The following is a 19,003-nucleotide window of genomic DNA, read 5'->3' on the forward strand; positions in this document are numbered from 1 at the left end:
TGAGACATTGCACTTTCAGGGCATATACATTGCGGTAGCCACCCGGGAAAGTTTGATATGAGCTTTAACAATCACAAGAAAGATTCATGGTTGTGTCATATTTGTCACCCGAGCTACTTTGTATCATAACTTGTGAATGGCTGACCGAATTAAAAAAATTAAAGTATTTGAAAGTGCATAAAATGGGCTTTTCAACGGTGAATCACATCTGCATGTTACAATACGCATAAAATATTTCCGTCACGTAATTTCAATGCGGAGCTAAGCATTGCATCCTTGGAGTAGGGGTGCGAGAGAGAGAGAGAGGAGATGACAGAAAAGGAGACGGCAGAAGACAATTTGAAAGATGAACATGTCTAAATGAAAATCGACAAGCGTAATCAAGAGTCGCAGAAGGGACCATAACGAGGGACATATTACTGGGACAGAACCAGGGTATGTAAAACTGATGAAGACGTTTTTTGATTAAGTTTTGAAACTTCTGTGCCACAATTCAAACAAGTATGCAGTGAGAAATCATCGCAGTGGAAGAAATTTTGCCTGGAGAGAGATCACTAAAGAGGAGATGAAGAAATACTTGGGTTTGTTGCTGTACATGGCATTGCTGCAGCTCCCAAAGGTTTCAGATTTTTGGAGGAAAAATACAATTTTCTACATGCCCTTCCCCTCCATTGTCATGTCCAGGAACAGATGCGGTACTCTTATACTATGTCTATGACCCGTCCTACGTAGACCAGTCCTTCGAAGGATGCAGACCCCGAATGGACCTTACCAAGCTCCGCCCAGAAACGCCCCTCGAAAGTCCCACGTGACTTCATGTCTCACATTAACAGCTTAATGCCATGTCTAAACATGGCATTTTTCGTTCTCTGTAGAGTATTTCTGAGTCGATTAGTGTAGCATTTCTGCCGGATTTTCACAAAATATCAGCCACAACAAGGGAACCAACAAGTTCATGTCATCTTTTTTGGACGACATCAAGGTGTTTGAGCCATGCGATGCCTCCGGTCGATGAGAAAAACAGCAGATTCTCACACCCTCAGCATAAATATAGCCGTGGACAAGATCACTGATGGCTATTGTTCTTGCAAGGCTGGGTAAGTCGCACATTCATGGTTTTGAGGGTTCGAATGTGCCTAGGACTTATACAGCGTGGCTAACACGATTACAGTTTAGTAAAAAGCCTTTTCAGGTGAAATAAAACCTTTAATGTCAGATACGGTACACATTGCATATTTATCTGTTCAGCTAACGTAAGGCTCTAATAGACAGGCTTCAGGATGTAGAAGTTGTATCGATACTGCCATTATGCTGTACTTGGCTAAAAGGTTTTCATAATGGATGTGTTTATTATTGACTTTGTTTAGTGAATTTTTTTCATTCACTAAACAAAGAAGGCAAAGTAATAATACTTACACCAGCAGACACTCCTTTGTTCTTATTGATCCTACAACGGTTGAGCTGCAAATGCGGTCGTGCACAAGGTTTGATCCAAGCAAGGCTTTCCGTTTCAGATTTTGGAAATCTGAATTTTAGTTCCACAAACACGATCAGGATACCCGATATCGCCTGTACAGATACCCCACTGACGGAGAACCAATTTTTTTTTTAGTCCTGACGCAAAAACTTTGTCGGTCTGGTAGTCCACAATGTATATTGACACGAGTTTGTGAGACGGTAAGGTACGTGATAGCTGTGCTGTGACGTAAAATGGGCATTAGCCAATGAAATGTGGCCCCTGTGGTAAGGTCCATTAAGATCTATTTGAAACAACAAAGTCTCCCCCCTACATTCTTTCAGAAAAACAAATGGTTTGTTCCAGTTTTTCTCCTCCAGCTGGTTTGTATCAGCAGCACCTCAAACAAAAGACAAGTGTAAGGAAACCATTCAGACAGACATTAAAGTGTGCACCCATTAGAAAATATATGTGTAAATGAAATAACTAACTAAACAGACTATAAGCTGTAAGTAATATAAAGAAAAAAATTGTAACACGATGTGGTGGTGGTAGGAGGATCCACCACAGATACAAATTCAGAATTAAGTTGAATTTGGAAGAAAAATTCTGACAGAAATATGAATGATGGGGCCGAACTAATACATTCAACTTTAGCTTTTCAAAACCAGTTCTTCAACTGCTGGAGTAAAATCTTAGCTGCTTGGCAGGAAATATAACCTGCCTCTTGGTTTCTATATCTGGTTCATAATTTATTAAGAGGACATTGATATGCATGGGGCAGCCTCGCTCTGGCTTCATCCATATTCACTCCACTGCTACGGTGCCAAGAATGGAGGGAGACGGTTTTCTGGAGGAGAGAGACAAATACATGTGTAATGACCTGGACGGCATGTGTGTTTGCGTGTGCAAGCTACATGAACTGTATGCAGTACAGTTAATCAGATGCTTGGGCTCCTAACGAAACACGGGCTGCAGATGAGAATAAATTACACCCACCACTCCTCTTCCCTCTTCTTGCTTGTTTACATGATGCTATCTACTTCAGACAACAGGAACCTTGTTCTTAACCTGCTCTATTAATCAGTTTTCTGTCTGAATTTGTGTAGTTTTGGTTTTAGCCCTACAAGATGATACTTTACTGTTTATCTTCTCTTACACACACACTGCCACAGTACATTCCAACTAATACTCAGATAAATGTCCAGTAGAGAAATGCAAATGATCCACAAATGTTTTCCAGCCATCCCACAAGGTCCAGGCATTTGTTAGAACTGATTTGGCTTTACAGTTCACAAGTCGAGTCAAAAATCGCTGCGTTTCCATTACAAATGTGCGCAAAACTGTCAATATTCCGCTTATGTTGCAAAAACACAATTTCGCAATTGTGGTGTGGCCATGAAATAAGAAACACAAGTTTGTTCATGCGATGTCATTAAAAATCACCATCATCTTCCACTTCCTGACGTCTGTCTACTTGTAGCATCCGGTTTTCATTGCAGTTTTGAAATATAACTGAAAAAAACAAACCTGCTCATGTTAGCTCAAAAACGTTTAATTAATAAACATGTCCTTTATTCAGTGAACATTGTCTTAAGTTTTGAATGTTGAGATAAAATAGATTTTCATGTGTAGAAAAGTAAAGAAAAAATAAATTGGCAGTGGCGGTGTGACGAAGTCAAACGTCACGTTGCCATACGTTTGCCTAAATTCTATGGATTCCATCCAAGCTGCTTTGTTTCCATAAAAATCATGATATTCATGCTAATCAACTGAATCTGTTCCATTTCTAGATTTTATGTGTGACAAAGTTTTAAAGCTAACAGTGCTTACAGAATCATTTATAACTGGATAGTTGCTCTGTACTTACAGAACTTTTCAGAACTACGAGTTAGACTTCCAAGGTAAAACAGATTTTTTGGCAGTCTCCAACTGGCTTTGAGTTTAATAATACTAGTCAGCTTTATGTTGTGAATTTTACAGGCTGTGGGTAGCTCGTGATAGATGGCAATAGGCAGATGGTTTAACTTGTGCCATCTGTGAGTGATTTTTGAAATTTTTTTTGTACATTTCCTAACAGTTTCCAACGATGACTTTTTCCAGGTTGTTCAGTAGAGCGAACCATCTGTTGGGTCAAATAAATAGTTTATATAACAGTGGAAAATGTGTTCCTGCCTTTTATACACTTGTTTACTTTCTTTCACACAAATTATTTTACTTTATCTGTACAGCATTCCTTCATGCAAGGTATGCTATATTATCAAAGATCTACGTGTAAAGATTATCTAAACACACATTACTTATGTTGTGTAATGGAGCTTGCCAACAATTTGCTGCTAAAACAACTTTAAGTCTTCTGGGAAAAGTGTTTATGGAATTATTTGACCATTCTTCCAGAAGACCATTTTTGAGGTCGGACAATGATGCTAGATCAGTTCTCTGCTTGAATTTATCCCAAAGCTGTTCCTTTCTGACTGGACCATAGGTGAGTAAGGGTTCATCTAGATATATGACTTGTAAATGTTACAACTGTAAAAAAAAAAAAAAAAAAAAGTACTCTTTCCTGCTAGTGAGCCCCCCAAAAATGTGTTGGCCCTTCATGCTCGCTTATGCCTAATTTGGAAAAATTTGAGTCTACTTGGTGGTTTTTGTTTAAATGAGATGCCTTCTTTTGCAGAAAACATTTTTTTATGTCCCTCACTCCTCCCCACCTTACTCCAAGCAAGATCCTCACTAATCTCCAATGTACACATACTGTAAATATGTTTGGTTTTGTATATGAATTAATGCCTTTTTTTTATTACTAAAGATTTGTTCTTTGGAAGATGAGTCTGCAACTATCTACTCTCCTCTTACTGCGTTCACCTTTTCGTGCTGCTTGTAACACCATCTTGCCTTTCGCCCTGCCAGATCGTTTCTGGCACCGTCTCAGTGTTCCACCCTGTTCTGTGTCCAAGACAGACCTGTTCTCAGACCCTGGTTGCTTACTGTTTTATCCTTCAGTAGCCCTTCATCTCAGCTTAAAGGTAAAGCTTAACATCTCATGTGAAATGTAACCTTCTTGGCTCTCCTAGACTGTGAAACCCTGGGTTGTTACCAGTGAACGCCACCTTGAAATAACTGGGGAAAAAAAACCACTGAACTCAATTTGATTTTAATTCAGACATAGTTTTTACAGACCCATACAATGAAGCAATCCTTCCACTGTTTTGGAGCTAATCTAATGGTTACATTAATTCTGGTTCTCTATGGACCCTTTGCCCGTGACGTCACGCTCTTCGGAAAGCAGCCTGGTTTGCCATAATGGATGTGAAAACAATGCATACGCTCCTGTAAAGCTTGTCAAAAATCTGACTGCTGGTCGCCAAATATTGGTTTTAGTTGATTTCATTTTTAAAATCATCATAGGGTTCTGCAGCACAGTGGTTAGAGCAGACGCCCCATACAAAAAGGACCTCAACCCAGTTGTCCTGAGTTCAACCCCTGTCCTATGCTTTGTCTTTGTCCTTTCTCGCTGCCCCCTACTTGTTGAATTACTTTCAAATAAAGGCCAATAGTACTGAACTAAATTCTAAAATGAAAATAAAATCCCAAAATCAATTTCACCAGCCCTGCCTTTGTACAAACATTTGTATTTGTTTTTTTACTTTTTCTTTTTTCACTGTGTGAGTTTTGCAAATTGAAGATGGAGCGCTTCAGGAGCACCATAAATGAAAGAAGCCAATAAAGCTGAGTGAAAGTCTGATATACCCTAACCCGTACACTGTATGGTTTTATGTCTGATTGGTCAGAGGGTTTTGGCCATGTTTTATGCAGAAATACGCTCTACAGAAAACCACTGTCCGGTTTTTGTATCCACAGACAACATGAATATGGAATGCTTTTCCAATGTGGTGAGGATTTTCATATATTTTTAAAGAATTTTTTGATACATAACTACAAAGATTGTTAAATGGCTGGAAACCTCAGGATGAAAATTGTAAGAAGTCTGTAGAAATGTGTAGCCTTCTCTTCACCACACTTTGTGGAAGCAAAAGAAAGGAGTAATTAAACATTTAAAATGTAATAAATGCCAGCAGACTGAAATACATCATGAGGATACTTTAAGCACTGATACATTAAAGTAGAGACCATTATGAATAAATGTTTTGACTCAAAAATTGATTTTTGAAGCGAATTATGACCCCAAAAATCAGAATCCAATTTTGAGTTAGTAATCGATTCCCATCAAAATAGTTCAAACAGTCAATCTTTTAATGTTTAGTTCAGCTTGTTGAAAATGTAAATGCTGTACGTTTTTCAACATATCAAAACATATTTTGTTTCATGATCTGAACCCCTCCCCTTCACAGAATACTGAATTCATCAACGTGGAAGTGAAATATCTGAGAATATCATTCCTTCGTTTTCCCCTCAGTAAACAGTTCCTCTAAAACAACACAATATCTCAACAGAGATTGGAATCCTCTATTACAGCGCACTGAGTTTGAGACAGACTCCATACTCAATGTTTAAACACTGCTTTCCAAAGTTAAGATGACTTGGCTCATTTTGTAAGTACATATTTTGTGCCGAGCTTTGTCACCAGGAGGCAGATTGAACCAAAGAAATGTTTCCATCAATCATAAAGCAAGTGTGAAGAAGAAAATACTCATGGCTCACAGGCATCTGTTTTGTGTGCCTGTTGGTCAATTTAGCTGAACTGTAAATCGCAGATGCCCTGGACACGACACAGTTTCGCAGCTTCCAGTAATGACAAGCACCTGTTGGTAGCACAGCCTCTCATCCGGTTTATTAAAGCCCACATAACGCAGCACGGATACACAGTAGAATCATGTTTCCATGGCTCCCTGAAGGGAAACCACATTAGCCTTAGCACTACGGGGGGGGGGCTGGAGGCTGTTCATCCCCATGCATCTGGAAAGCGGCAGCGTTAGTGCATCCAGTACGGTTCTGTGATTAGAAAAAGAGCTCCATTTGATGTTGTTGGACAAACATTTGATGGCCCTTGAGAGCACCAGCAGCCAACATACTTTACTAAGATGATAGCCCTTTGAAAAGAATTGTTGGTCAATCATTCTTAAGGATTTTTAAGGCTCTTTATACATGTTTATCATGAAACTGTTTATTGCTCAGCTCCTGTTTAGTTCGTACCCGTCAATTTTAATGGGACAGTACGATGTAAAATAAACTTTTTTGAAAAAAAAAAAAACATACCTGGAATGTTGCGTGATTATTTTAAGCATGTTTGAGAAATCCTTAAATCTTCTTGGCAACCATCCAACTGTGCAAATGCCGGTTTGGACCTAGCCCTGCATTCTCAGTGCAATGTTGGTAAAAACATTAAGGGATTCATATAGGAGAAATGTGATGTTCCAGAAAGAGCTGAGGCCTCATGTCTAAAGCTTGGGTACACACAAAAAATGTTCTACATTTCATGCACAAGTCGGGATGTATGAAAACGAACGTAGCGTGAAATATAGGTAAACTAATATTCAAATGTTTTGCCTGCAGTGAAAATGTGCGACAGCCACGCAAATCTTTTCTGTGGACATTAAACTACAAAGCACCAGAACTCAACTAAATACACTTAAATCTGACCATTCAGTGTTATTTAACCCAATGTTTTTTCATGGTCTTAATTAAACGATGAAACTTAACCAGATTTACCCCCATTCAATAAGGTAAAATAATCAAATAAAATGATGAGAAAACCGCCATTGGCTGTAAAAAGTAGATTTCTTCTATTTTTCTCAGAGGTAGGTGTAAATGCGCTCAAGAACATAAAATGTATGAGAAGGGTCTCTTTCGTTCTCACTTCATCCATACATCCATACATTTTCTGCCGCTTATCTGGGGTCGTTCTCACTTGAGAAAGAAAACGTGGTCGGATCAGCCACCCTTTGCTCCAAACAGATCAGGTTTGATGATTCTTAAAGTGGACAGACACGGCGTAGACAGTCACACATGTACATAAAAAGCTGCACAAAGGTGTTTGTAACGGAAACAATCTTAGCTTTGGCCCTGCTGGAGGACATTGCCAACAGCAGGATTCGGAGGGAGCGTTTGTTCAGAAACCTGTTGGCATATGATGATGTGCGGCTTTATCAGCCGCTTCAGATCACTCGGGGCCACTTCGTTGGCATTGTGCCCGGATCTGGCCCCAGCATTACAGAGGGAAACTGGAAGGAACCGCACCTTGTTGCTTTGGCCTTTTTGTATTTTATTTTCAAATGGACTAAGAACATTTCCAAATTCCTGTAAATTTACACTTTCTCTACATTTTTGCAACAGAGACAGGTCAAAACTGTTTAATGTCTAACAAATTGTAAACATTGCAACAACAATGTCTACATCTTGATGGACCAGCTGTTGATCTGCTGGGCGATCAGCTTGTTGCCTTCTTCTTCACTGTGGAGCCTTCAAACATAGGCTCCACAGTGCTCTGCAAGGTGCCTCTGACCTTCCATGGCTCCATCCAGGGGGTAGTTCATATTTGAGGAAATCTTTTTCCTCTTCACCTTGTGAAAATTCCAGGAAAAGACATACCATACAGAAAATTGGAGAAAATTTCCTACAAATGATGCTGTTTATATCATTTTGGGAAACAAATACACAGCTTTATAATTCATGCTTCAAAGCCTTTAACAAAAGTTGTCATTTACCTGGACATTTCCATTTGGATGGACGATGTTTCCATTCGAGGCATTAAACTTCCACTTTGTCCATCTTGTCTCTGTCCTTCGACTAGGAAGTGTTCAACCGGAGGTTGTTGTTGGTGCACCAGACAGACAGTCGTCCCATCATGGTATCATGATGTAGCAAACTTGATGATGGTATTAGGATGGGTGGGGCTACAGTCACCAAGGCACCAGCTCAGCATCCCAGCTTTTGCTTTCTTTCACTTCACCGTCTCTTTCGCCTGTTGGGATGAGTGTCCATGGGAAGCCCGGTCTCTGGGCTATGTCCAGCATAGCCTGGAATGTGCAGTTTGTCCAGTTTATGTGAATTCCAGTATCACGTGAACAAACTTATTCGCGTATGATTTTAATTGCATTTCTGAATTAGTGGAAACACTGCAATGGCAAAATTGTGGGTTTTTTCTTTTTTACACTAGCCGGATTTAGACGAAGTTTGTAATTGAGACGCAGCTACTATGGCTGTTCATTACCACATGGTCAAAGTAAAGCAATACTAGAATGAGAACATGTATTTTCCTTTTAATATGCTACCTCTGCTGTGTGGAAGTACTTCTATTTGAGATAAGTAATGCGTGTCATTTGGTCAAACGGAAAAATTTGCAAAGCTATTAAAAGATTAGAATTCAGGTTGAGAAGGAACTAAGCTAAAAAGACTTGTTTTTTCTCACCTTGACCTGGAAAAATTACAGATTATACCAAAAAAAAAAAAAAAGCACTCTTGAACCATTCTGTAGCATTTCAAACAATATAAAGCAATGCATGATATGTGGAGTTGTAACTGCCAGATTACCTTGAGAAATCTCTTCCAATGCGTGCTTGAAAGAAATAACCATACCTCTTAAAATATAAAAAGGGTTGCTTCATCAAAAACTTTTCAAGTGTACAGACTCTGAGAACATGACAGAGGCATGCAGCGTGTGAAGGAATATAGGAAGCAAAGTCGAAGGCGACGCCACATGCAGAGGGAAAAAGGTTTCCGTCGTGAGCGAAATGTGCATAGTTACAGAGAGAGGCTGTTTAGAACTGTACTTTAGCGCCAAGGACACTACGGAGAACATCTTTATGCTCCTGTCACGACTCATCAAACTGAAATAGCTTCTTTATAAACAAGTACACACACACACACATAGAGCTAGGGTTCCAACGTCAGAGTAAAAAAAAAAACTTTCGGTCTCTGGGCCGCATTTTGCTCCACCTGACAAATGTTCAAATTCAGAACACCCTCAATAACCTCAGGGCAGAAAGACAAAATCATGTAAGTGCTTCATGTAAGAGTCAACTGGACTTTCTTTCCCGGCAAACAGCTTTCACGACCACCTGACATGATAATCACATGGGTTAACTTCAATGGTTTTTACCGATCAAAATGACTCCGCTACACCTCTGAAGGTGTGCCAATATGCTACCAACTCTCATTGGTTTCATGAGAGCTGAAACCTTCCTTCCATTTCAACCGAACAAAGACTCAGGTTCTTAGCTGGAGCAGTTTGCTGTTTTGATCCACATCAGAGTTTAATCCTGGAATGTGCGGTTTGTGTGAATTCACCCCGAGTTACAGGGGCTTTCCGGTTCTGAAATCTGACTGAGAAATGTGTGGGTTGATGTTGAATACGTGGTAAGGCGCATAACAAAAAAACTGCAAGTTCTCACTTTCCATACATGAGTGCAGGACTTCCTGCAGGCTATAGTCCAATAGCTACTGGACAAAAGCCCTATTAGATATGGCCTTGGCAGAAACCTGAGATGGCTGGCGCCAGAAGTCTTCATCAAGAGGGACGGTAGGCAAGACAACAAGACACAGCTGAGGAACTGCCTCAATTTGCTTGTTGCTGCGAAGAGATTCCTCGGCGAAGAAATGGATGGTGTTGTGGATGAGATGGGCAACTTTGAAAATGAAGCACAACAGTGCAGTGAACTTTGTGCACACTTTCAAGCATTTTCACCTCCCATTTGATTGAATGCTTTTTGGCACGACATTCTGTCAAAGAGCCCATACAAGAAGCTCTGGAACATTGTACAAATGCTCCTGCCTCACAGCCAGGTCATGGTTGAAAAAGGATTTCTTTCAACAAGGAAATCATGACAACATGAAATAAAGAACAGTGGTTGCCCTGCATGCTGTGGTTGATTATGTTGCACACGTTGGTAACCTGAATATGTCATAATGTTGATTTCTTTGTGTGGGGTTTTTTGTGTGTTCTCCATCTAGTATGGGTTTATTTCTAGGTTTTACGCGTTTTTCATTTGTGTACTTCCGATTTTCCTTTGTTCCTTGTACTCCACTAATTAGTAATTTGCTACACCTGGGGTCCAACCAACCCCCCACACTTAAAACTTGTATCATTTGCCTCAGTCCTTGCACGCACAAGGGTTAAGTCTCGTTTGAGAACCTTTTCTGAGTTTATTGCATCAGTGTCATTCAGTGAGTCTGTCCTGTAAATACTTGACAAAATGAAGATTAAAAACAAAATCTTACTACAGGAGAAAGCCTCTTGGTTCGCTGTCAGCAACAACCAGCACAATTCCTTACAGGATAAGGTGACCATCACCAAGAAGATGGTGTTTGCAGCTGGCAGAGCAAAAACAGCCTATGATAATTATTTGGAAGAAGAGAGAAAAAGAGAATGAAAAGGCCCAGAAAAAGCAAAAGAGAAAGGCTATGCCTTGGATGACCTGAAAAAGAAGAAACGGCATACACAGGAGTGCATCAAGGCACTTGAGAAAGCTGTAGATGAATATACAGAAGCAATGGAGAGAAAGGGAGACTTGAAAATGATTACCAAGTTCAACACCATGAGGTGGTCTTTAAAAACAAAGCAGCTGGAGCTGGACACTCTTGATGTCAATATAAAATAAAAAGTTGATGAGATAGCCTTCAACTGAAGACTAGTGTTGTATTGTTGCATTGTCTGCCTGTTTGTTCCAAACTTCCGTATAAGGACCTAGATCCATGTACATGCATGATCTTGTGTTTGCATTACTGCTATATGTTTGTGTTCATTGTCATACCAATATATTGACATTTTTCACTTGATACCTGTCTGCCTGTGTGTTTTCAAATTTTTCTCATTTAGGTTTCCTCCTTATTTGCCTGGACTACACTTTTACATGTTCGCTACAGTTCAACTTGGAGGGGTTAGTTCTGTCAGTCATAAACTTTTCGTTCTGAACCTGTTGTACATGGGTCATGGAAAATTATATTCAAGATCATGGAGAGTTACGAATAATTTTTTTCTAAATGCCAGACTGCAAAACCCCATTTTGCCTGGACAACTGGAAGCAGCAGAACCAACATGGGTTCAGCAGGATGAAACTTTAGATACTTCACGCAGATTAATGTTTTTGAGATTACAAACTTCCCCAAGTGACACTGGGCTACAAGCGGCACTGGGATTCATTCAGGAAAACGTCAGGACCAGAAAATCACCAAACAGGCTCCTGAGCACACAGTAGAGCCTGAATTTCATCGGCTCAGTGTGCGCTGCATACAGTATCGGGCGTGAATATATGTGTGTGTGTGTGTGTTTGCAGCCCTCTGTGTCTGTCAGTAGCAGCAGTAATGTGAAGTGGCAGAAAGCTAAGAGGTTTCCCGCTCTCCACCGCCGACCATATGTCACCACACACGCTGATGGAGACAGAGGAGATGGAGAGAGAGAGAGGCTCAGGGAGCACAAAACAGGAAGATAAACCGAAACAGCAGGAGGTTTTCAACCCTCGCATGTCAAAGAGACGAGGAGAGTGTGGAGCTGGTGCTGAAAAAAACAAAACAAAAACGGAAACCTCAAAACAAAAGAAAGAAAACATTTCTGCACTCCATGGGTAAACTACTTTATCTTGCCGTGAATGTGTGCTATTGCATACGCTGTAGGCATTTTAACAGTTAGCTGGCAATCATTAGTTGAGAATCTATATCCATCCATTCTGAAACAGTCATGGTCAGGCACAGTTCAGTATAAGACCCAAAAGTATCTCCTTGAAATGCTTACATTTTAAACTTGTTTTAACAAGTTCCAGAGATGTAACAGAACCTGTATGGTGTTAACCATTCCTGCTTCTGTCTTCTGACCGTAGTCCAAAAACACAGGGGGGATGTTTCCTTCAGGGTCGAAGTAGGTCTCGACTTCGAGGTTAACTCCCTCACTTGCCCGCTAGAACATAAACCACGCGGTGGCACTGAGGTGGTAAGAGGTTAAATTTAATAGCTTCAGCTAACAGTTACAGGTTGCAAAGACGTTTTGCTCCAGTCACCGTCCCCACACACTCCGTCTCTCACTCGCTCCAAAAGCATGCGGGTTACAGCACGCAGTGCCCCCTTCTGACCGGAGGGTGGCTGTCACACATCTCCCTCACCCACACACAATATACACACCACTTATTGAGCTAATTATCACATATATACTTTCCGTAACTATTGACTTATTTAGTTTCCCCATAAAATTCTAGAGTGACGCACCTGAATCCAACATGGAACTGTCTACATAAAGGAACACAGTAATTAACAAAGGTAAATATATAAAAAGATTCTGTATATGATTGTAAGCATCATCTGTGTTTTCTGTTGTGTTACCAGTAATTGTATTAGCGCTAACATTTTAAATTCTCATCCAACGGCTGCTGGATATAGACCCCAGGCCATGAGCTCTGATCTAAATATTTAGCATTTACTTTGGAGCTGAATATTGTGCTTGTAAACTTAGTATTTAAATTGCTAGCTAAATATTTGGTTTGAAGCTAAATATTTAGCTTGCTAACTAAATCTGTAGCTTGGAGTTACATATTTAGCTTGTCAAATTAGTATTAGCTTGGTAGTTGAATATTTAGTACAGCGCTAGATATTTAGCTGATAAACGAATTATTATTATTAGTTGTCCTGAATGTCCCGTTATATTTAAATCAGTCTTGGTCACATAAGTACGTTAGAAATGAAGTTTTCAATTTTGTTTTTTTGAGACAATTTGACAGATTTTCTTTTTCTGCCTTCGCTATCGTCTAAAACCCTTTAAAAGCAAGACCAGAGCAACAATTGGCTCTTTTGGAAAAGTAATGCCACGTTATCGCCGGTGCACCAATAGCTTGGGTAAATGAAAATGAAATGCAGTTATTTAAAGAGCCAGATAAAACATGACTTTATCGAAATAGGCTCGGTTATGCTCGGGGCCGACGGTGATTTATCGGCGTGGAGGCGAGGTGAACAGTACAGAGACGGCGACAGTGAAAGATGCACCACTGTGATGAGGAATAGCTGGAATCTGATAAGGAAATAACAGAGAGGAAACAATTGAAACAAAGGAGCCACCCGGCCAAAGATACAGAAGACAGGAATGAATAGATAAAACAGGCAGCAAGGTGCTGGCGAAGGAAAAGTGAGTCACAAAAACCAACCCAGAATAAATACGGTGTGGCGAGAGGAGACGTTATAATCTCCTAAATCCTCTCAGGTTCACTGCTGTTGCTTTCACATCCATCTCTCTGTCCCGGTGATCATTTTCCTCCACTTCTTCTGATAATGAGTTGCTTTCTGTTTGCGTTTGTTGTGCTATGAGAACCACACGCATGCAGTCTCGGTCCTCCTCGACGCGGCAAGAGTTATAAATCCGGTGAGCATGATGGAGTGTGTGCTCAGACCGGGCAGCCTGTTGTTTGTTATGCTACGTTGAGCCACGCGGCAGAATGATTTCCTCATCGCAGGACGTTTTAAATAGCAGAGATCTGGTTTTATGTTGTGTTCTGCCCAAGGCTAAAAGTTAGAGATAGTTCTTAATAATTTAGTGATAAAAATTTTAATATTTCTGTAATAATTCATGCTTAAAAAGGTGTTCATTTAGTTTAAAAAACTTCTATGTAGTTAGTATTGGTTCATCTGTATATTATTTTGAAGGTAAATTCTGAGGTCGCAATGCATTATGGGTAGCAGTTAAGAAGACGTTTTTACAGAAAAAGCCTGCTTATTTATTTGCAAACTTCTCCTCCTGTGCCTTAAATCTTTCCTTACTCCTTCGAAAGCAATGACTGTAAATCCAATACATGTTCTGTTTGACGTTATGTGTTTTATTAGAGCTCATTTTGTTAATGTGTATATTCCAGGAATTAGCCATGTCCTGATAGCTTTTTGCATAGTGATCGCTAAAGTGACTCCTTATTAATAACAGCTAAGATTAATTCTAATCTATGTTTTCTGGCACTAAAAGTTTTATTCTGTGCATTTATTTTACAAAGATCTGATGCATATTTTATTTTAAAGTTTCACTCAACGCTTTCATTGAACTTTCCAAACAATTGTACAGAATTGTAAGCTGTCAAGAAGACTGTAATAAAGGAGCAAGACGCTCGGTTTCCTGGCTCATGAAAATTGAGTTTGGCTTGCTGTTGATCTGCATTAACTAACATACACAGTCTATCCAACATGCACTTAGTTTTTTCACATGTTGTCACATTACAACCTCAGATGTCAAATGTATTTTAACTGAGATGTTTCTGTGACAGACTGACACAAATGAGTGATTGATTTCAAAGTGGACGAGAAATAATTGGTGTATGGTTTGTACTTTGGTTTTTCTGTTTCAGAAGAAAATCACAAAAATATATATATTTTTTAAATCATGCTGTTTGTTTGAACGAATTAAAAAATCAACAGGATTTGATTTTTGGTTCAGCTGTCTAAATCCAAACTGAAATAAACAATTGTTTTTGTTTTTCTATTTCATGCATAGTGATACCAGAGATGATGGAAATCATCTCTGGTATCAAAAGAATAAGAGTTTGCAGAGACTGGAAGACTACTGGAATAGAGAAACATTCCTAAACATCTTGGCAGTTCGGTTCACGGTTAGATCATCAGCTCTCTCAATGACAACTTCCTCTAATTAAGACACACATATCCACTTTGAGACTTACTGAATCCAGATTGCTAAGTGAAAACGTAATGCGTCTAAAGTTCAGGCCACGGTTTCTGGTTCCACCATTAAGGCCCAAATGATGCACCATGACAGTATGAAGTTCGTCTTTGCTTCAACCATTAAAGTGAGAAATGTAGCCTCTTTTTTTTTGTAATTATATATTTTTTTTCAAATTTAGTTGTAAAACAAAGAAACTTAAAAAAAAAAAGAAACCCACCCAACTAATCCAAAAAAACACAGAACGAACCACACAGACCTAAAACACAGTTTAGGTTTTTATTTGGAGTCACCTCTAGAAGTTTAGAGACTAGAAGTCATCAGAGCATTTATTTCAGAGTTGGAACTAAACGTGGCGAAGCAGCATTCAGCTTCTATTCACCACAAATCTGGAACAAACTTCCAGAAAAACGGCAACGCTGCTAAAATACTGAGTTCCTTTAAATTGAGGCTTAAATTCCACCTGTTTAGAGCTGCTTTTGTTTTATAACTGGAGCTTTGATCAATATATTTGACTTTCAAATCAAGTGCTACTGATAGTACCCATGTAGAGGTATAAGAGTAAACGGGCTAAAACAAATGCTTGACACTTTTAAAACTTTTGTTTTGAAGGTTGCTTATTTTATTACACAATACTTGAAAGAGTCGGACATCTCATAGGAGGCTTTTCTAAAAGCACAGACTGGTTTATGGTCGTAGATCCGCCCAAAACACATTTTCTACTTTCAAACAGAAAACTGCAACGCCCTTCGTTTACACCGGCGCCCCCTGTGCTTCCCGCTGCGCTGCTGTTCGGCGTTTGTTCCGCTTGCCGTCAGCGCCGTGGAACAGATCAATGGCTGTTCATCAGGTGTCAGGAAGAGGCGCCGCTTGTTCACGGCGCCGTTAGCTGCTCCTCGCTCTCCAGACACGCTGGAGAAGACGGTAAGAAGATATTTTGGGTGCAGCGGTGAGTGGAAAAGCCTGACGTTCCAACTGTTACTCTGAAAAATCTGAACTTTTTCCCTCTTCAAGGATTACATGTTAAATGCAGGAAGGGAGAGCAAGTCTTGGAGAATAATAATAACATTCCGGTTTTTCCAAAAATATGATTTCATGCCTTGTTATGGCGAACAGCACCAGAGTCTGTTTGGTTGTTTGGTCCGCACCAGAATTCGCTTGAGTTACTCTGTCCATCTGGTTCAGGCGTTTGCATCCATCAAGTCATACAAAAATCCTTTAAATAGTTGAATGAAACCAGCCTACACAGTCTGAAAATCATTTAAACCTCTGAAAAGAATTCCTTTAAAGAGCATACATTTGCAAATCAAGTCTAGAGTTTTGTCTAAATAATTTAGAGAATAAGTTATTGCCTGGCTGGGATAAAACAGACACTAGGATCTCTTGGTTCTTTAGGAAAATCCTCTGTTAGGAACCTTTGATTCTGGGTTTGTTTCTGTTTTTATCAGCGGAGAAATATTGCTTTTTTCATGTTGTCTTTTAGACTCGGTGGGTATCAACAAGATTGAATTCAGCACTTTAGCTTCTGCTAACTACTATGTCAGTGTATCATTTTAGCTTATGCTAAATACCATGCTGGTACAACGCATTAGTTTCCACTAAATATCATGTTGGTGAAGCATTTTAGCGTTAGCAGAGCTAATATTAATGATTAGTGCTTCAGGGTCAGCTCAGCTGAACTTTTCAGTTAGCGATTCCCAGCACTGTGTTTCAGTTTGAAGCCTAAAGCGCGTCCTAAACACCGACTGACTCAAGACGTACATCACCACTGAGTCATCAGGAGGGGGTTCAGATTCCTGCCAGTTACATTTTTTTGTACCATTTAAACAAGATTTTTGTTGATAGGCGTTGAAGGGAAGCTACTATTTCTCAGACTTCCTGTAGAAAAGGTATTCTACAAAAGAAATCCAATCAGTGCCAATCTCTTCAGCTCCTTTGATCTAAAGGTCAAACATGAACTCAAAACAAGCTCTGGAATGCAGAACCACGAGGACGGCGGGTAGACTTTACAGCAGATGGAAGCCGAAGCACATCAGTCAAACAAAGCACTTTATTTAAGAGTCGGTGTCTCGTCCATCCGTGTTTCATTGTCTCTGAGTGTCGTTTACATCATCCCCATTTTGTTTTTTCTTCTCCATGTTTTTGGATCCTTTTCTGTCAATTTCCACCATATGTTTCTGCAGGCTTGTCTGCTGAAATTATGCATTTTTCATACCTCAGTGATTAATGTCTGCTGCTGCATTTCTGTACATCCCCAGGGGTTTGATTGTTTTCCCTGCAGCTTTAGCTGAGAGTGCACAGCAACACCTAAAAAACAACCGTGTGCCTGTTTGAACAGCGTTTTGTTTGATCTCCATGAGTGATCACGTCTGAAAAACACACACACACACACACACACACACACAGTCTACACCAAAAAGCGTATGTCGTGTTTGCAGCGGTGGGAAGTAACAAAGTACTTTGTTACTGTACGTAAGTACAATGATCATTTATCTGTATTTTCCTTAAGTAGATTTAATCGTGGATACTTTCAGCTTTTACTCCACTACATTTTACAGAAAGTCTCTGTACTTTCTACTTCACTACATTTCTACAAAGTCTGATGTAGTGCGGGGGCTGGTCTTGGTCTTGACTTGGTCTCAGGTTAGGTACTAGGTGGCTGTCCTAAGTTTGACTGCTCTTCCTTGGTTGCATGTCCTCTCCCACCTCCTTCTTTTCACCCCCTTTCTGTTTGATTTATTTCACAATAAATTCCATTAGTAGCAAAAAAAAGTCAAGTTCATGCTATGTTAGGACAGGAGACAAGATGTTTCCAAATCACTGGGCAACTGTTAGGTCTGTTTAAAGTCCCTTTTTCAGGGAAACAACTTTCTCTTGAATATGTTTATTTTATGCTAAATAAAACATTTCAAAGGTATAACAATGCTTCTAATTTTGCCAAATTACATTTAACCCTGCAGGTCATCCCTGAAATTTAATGTATAGAATCACAAATCTAAATCTAAACTGTGTTACAGAGAGTAAACACAATAAAAACATGATTTATCAGTGGCATTGGAAAATATTCCAAATGGCACATTACTGATGTATTAAAATTAAATGCAATAGGTACACTTAATGACACTGTATCAGCGATTAGGTTTGCATTCAGCAAGTACTTTTAATACTTAAGTATTAAAAGCCAGTATTTTGAATGAAGGATGAAGTCCTGATTGAGGGTCCTCGTTGAAAAGTGAAATGACAAATGACCTTCATGGCTTTCCTTCCATGCTGTGTGTGCGTGCGCACATGAATAGGATGCAGTCATTGCTGATAACGGCTCTGAAAAGAAGAATCAAGGAAGGAAAGTTGTTCAGAGTGCCATGACTGAAAATGATCACAAGCTGCCAACCAAAGGTGAGACAGGCGACGCCCCAATCCCAGATGTTTCACCCAATTCCAATCTGAAAAACGGAAAACGCTAAAGTCACAAATTGATGGAAGAAGCAAGGCATAATCTATGCTGCCATGGTTTGCTCAACTTTATGAAAAAGTTGTTCTTTTTCATAAAGTTCCATTGACTTGCTGAGATTTTATTTTGATAGACACAAATTAGCACATAAATGAGGAGCCAAAGAAAAAATATATCTTCAGTCGCTGTGAAAATACAAATATGTACATTTTGTCAATATTCTGCTAACGTCGGAAAAAAACATTCGCAAGCGCAGCGTTTAGTTCCGTTAAGTAAGGAACACAATTAAAGTTGCACATTAAGTTTGTTCCTGCCATCATTCTTCTACCACTTCCTGTCGTCCTCTTCGTCTGTTGTCCGAACAGCGAGGGCAGAAAGCAGTTTATTATGTTTCCAAAACCAAAAAAGGAGTCTGGAATAACACAAGAAATGGGTCATGGACTGCAGGCCACATACATATATACACATACGTGTGTCTGTGTGCGCAGTTGCAAAAACGTAA

This window comes from Poecilia reticulata, chromosome 10 (genome assembly GCF_904066995.2).
Source record: "Poecilia reticulata chromosome 10, P_reticulata-male-v2, whole genome shotgun sequence".
NCBI classification, from domain to species: Eukaryota; Metazoa; Chordata; class Actinopteri; order Cyprinodontiformes; family Poeciliidae; genus Poecilia; species Poecilia reticulata.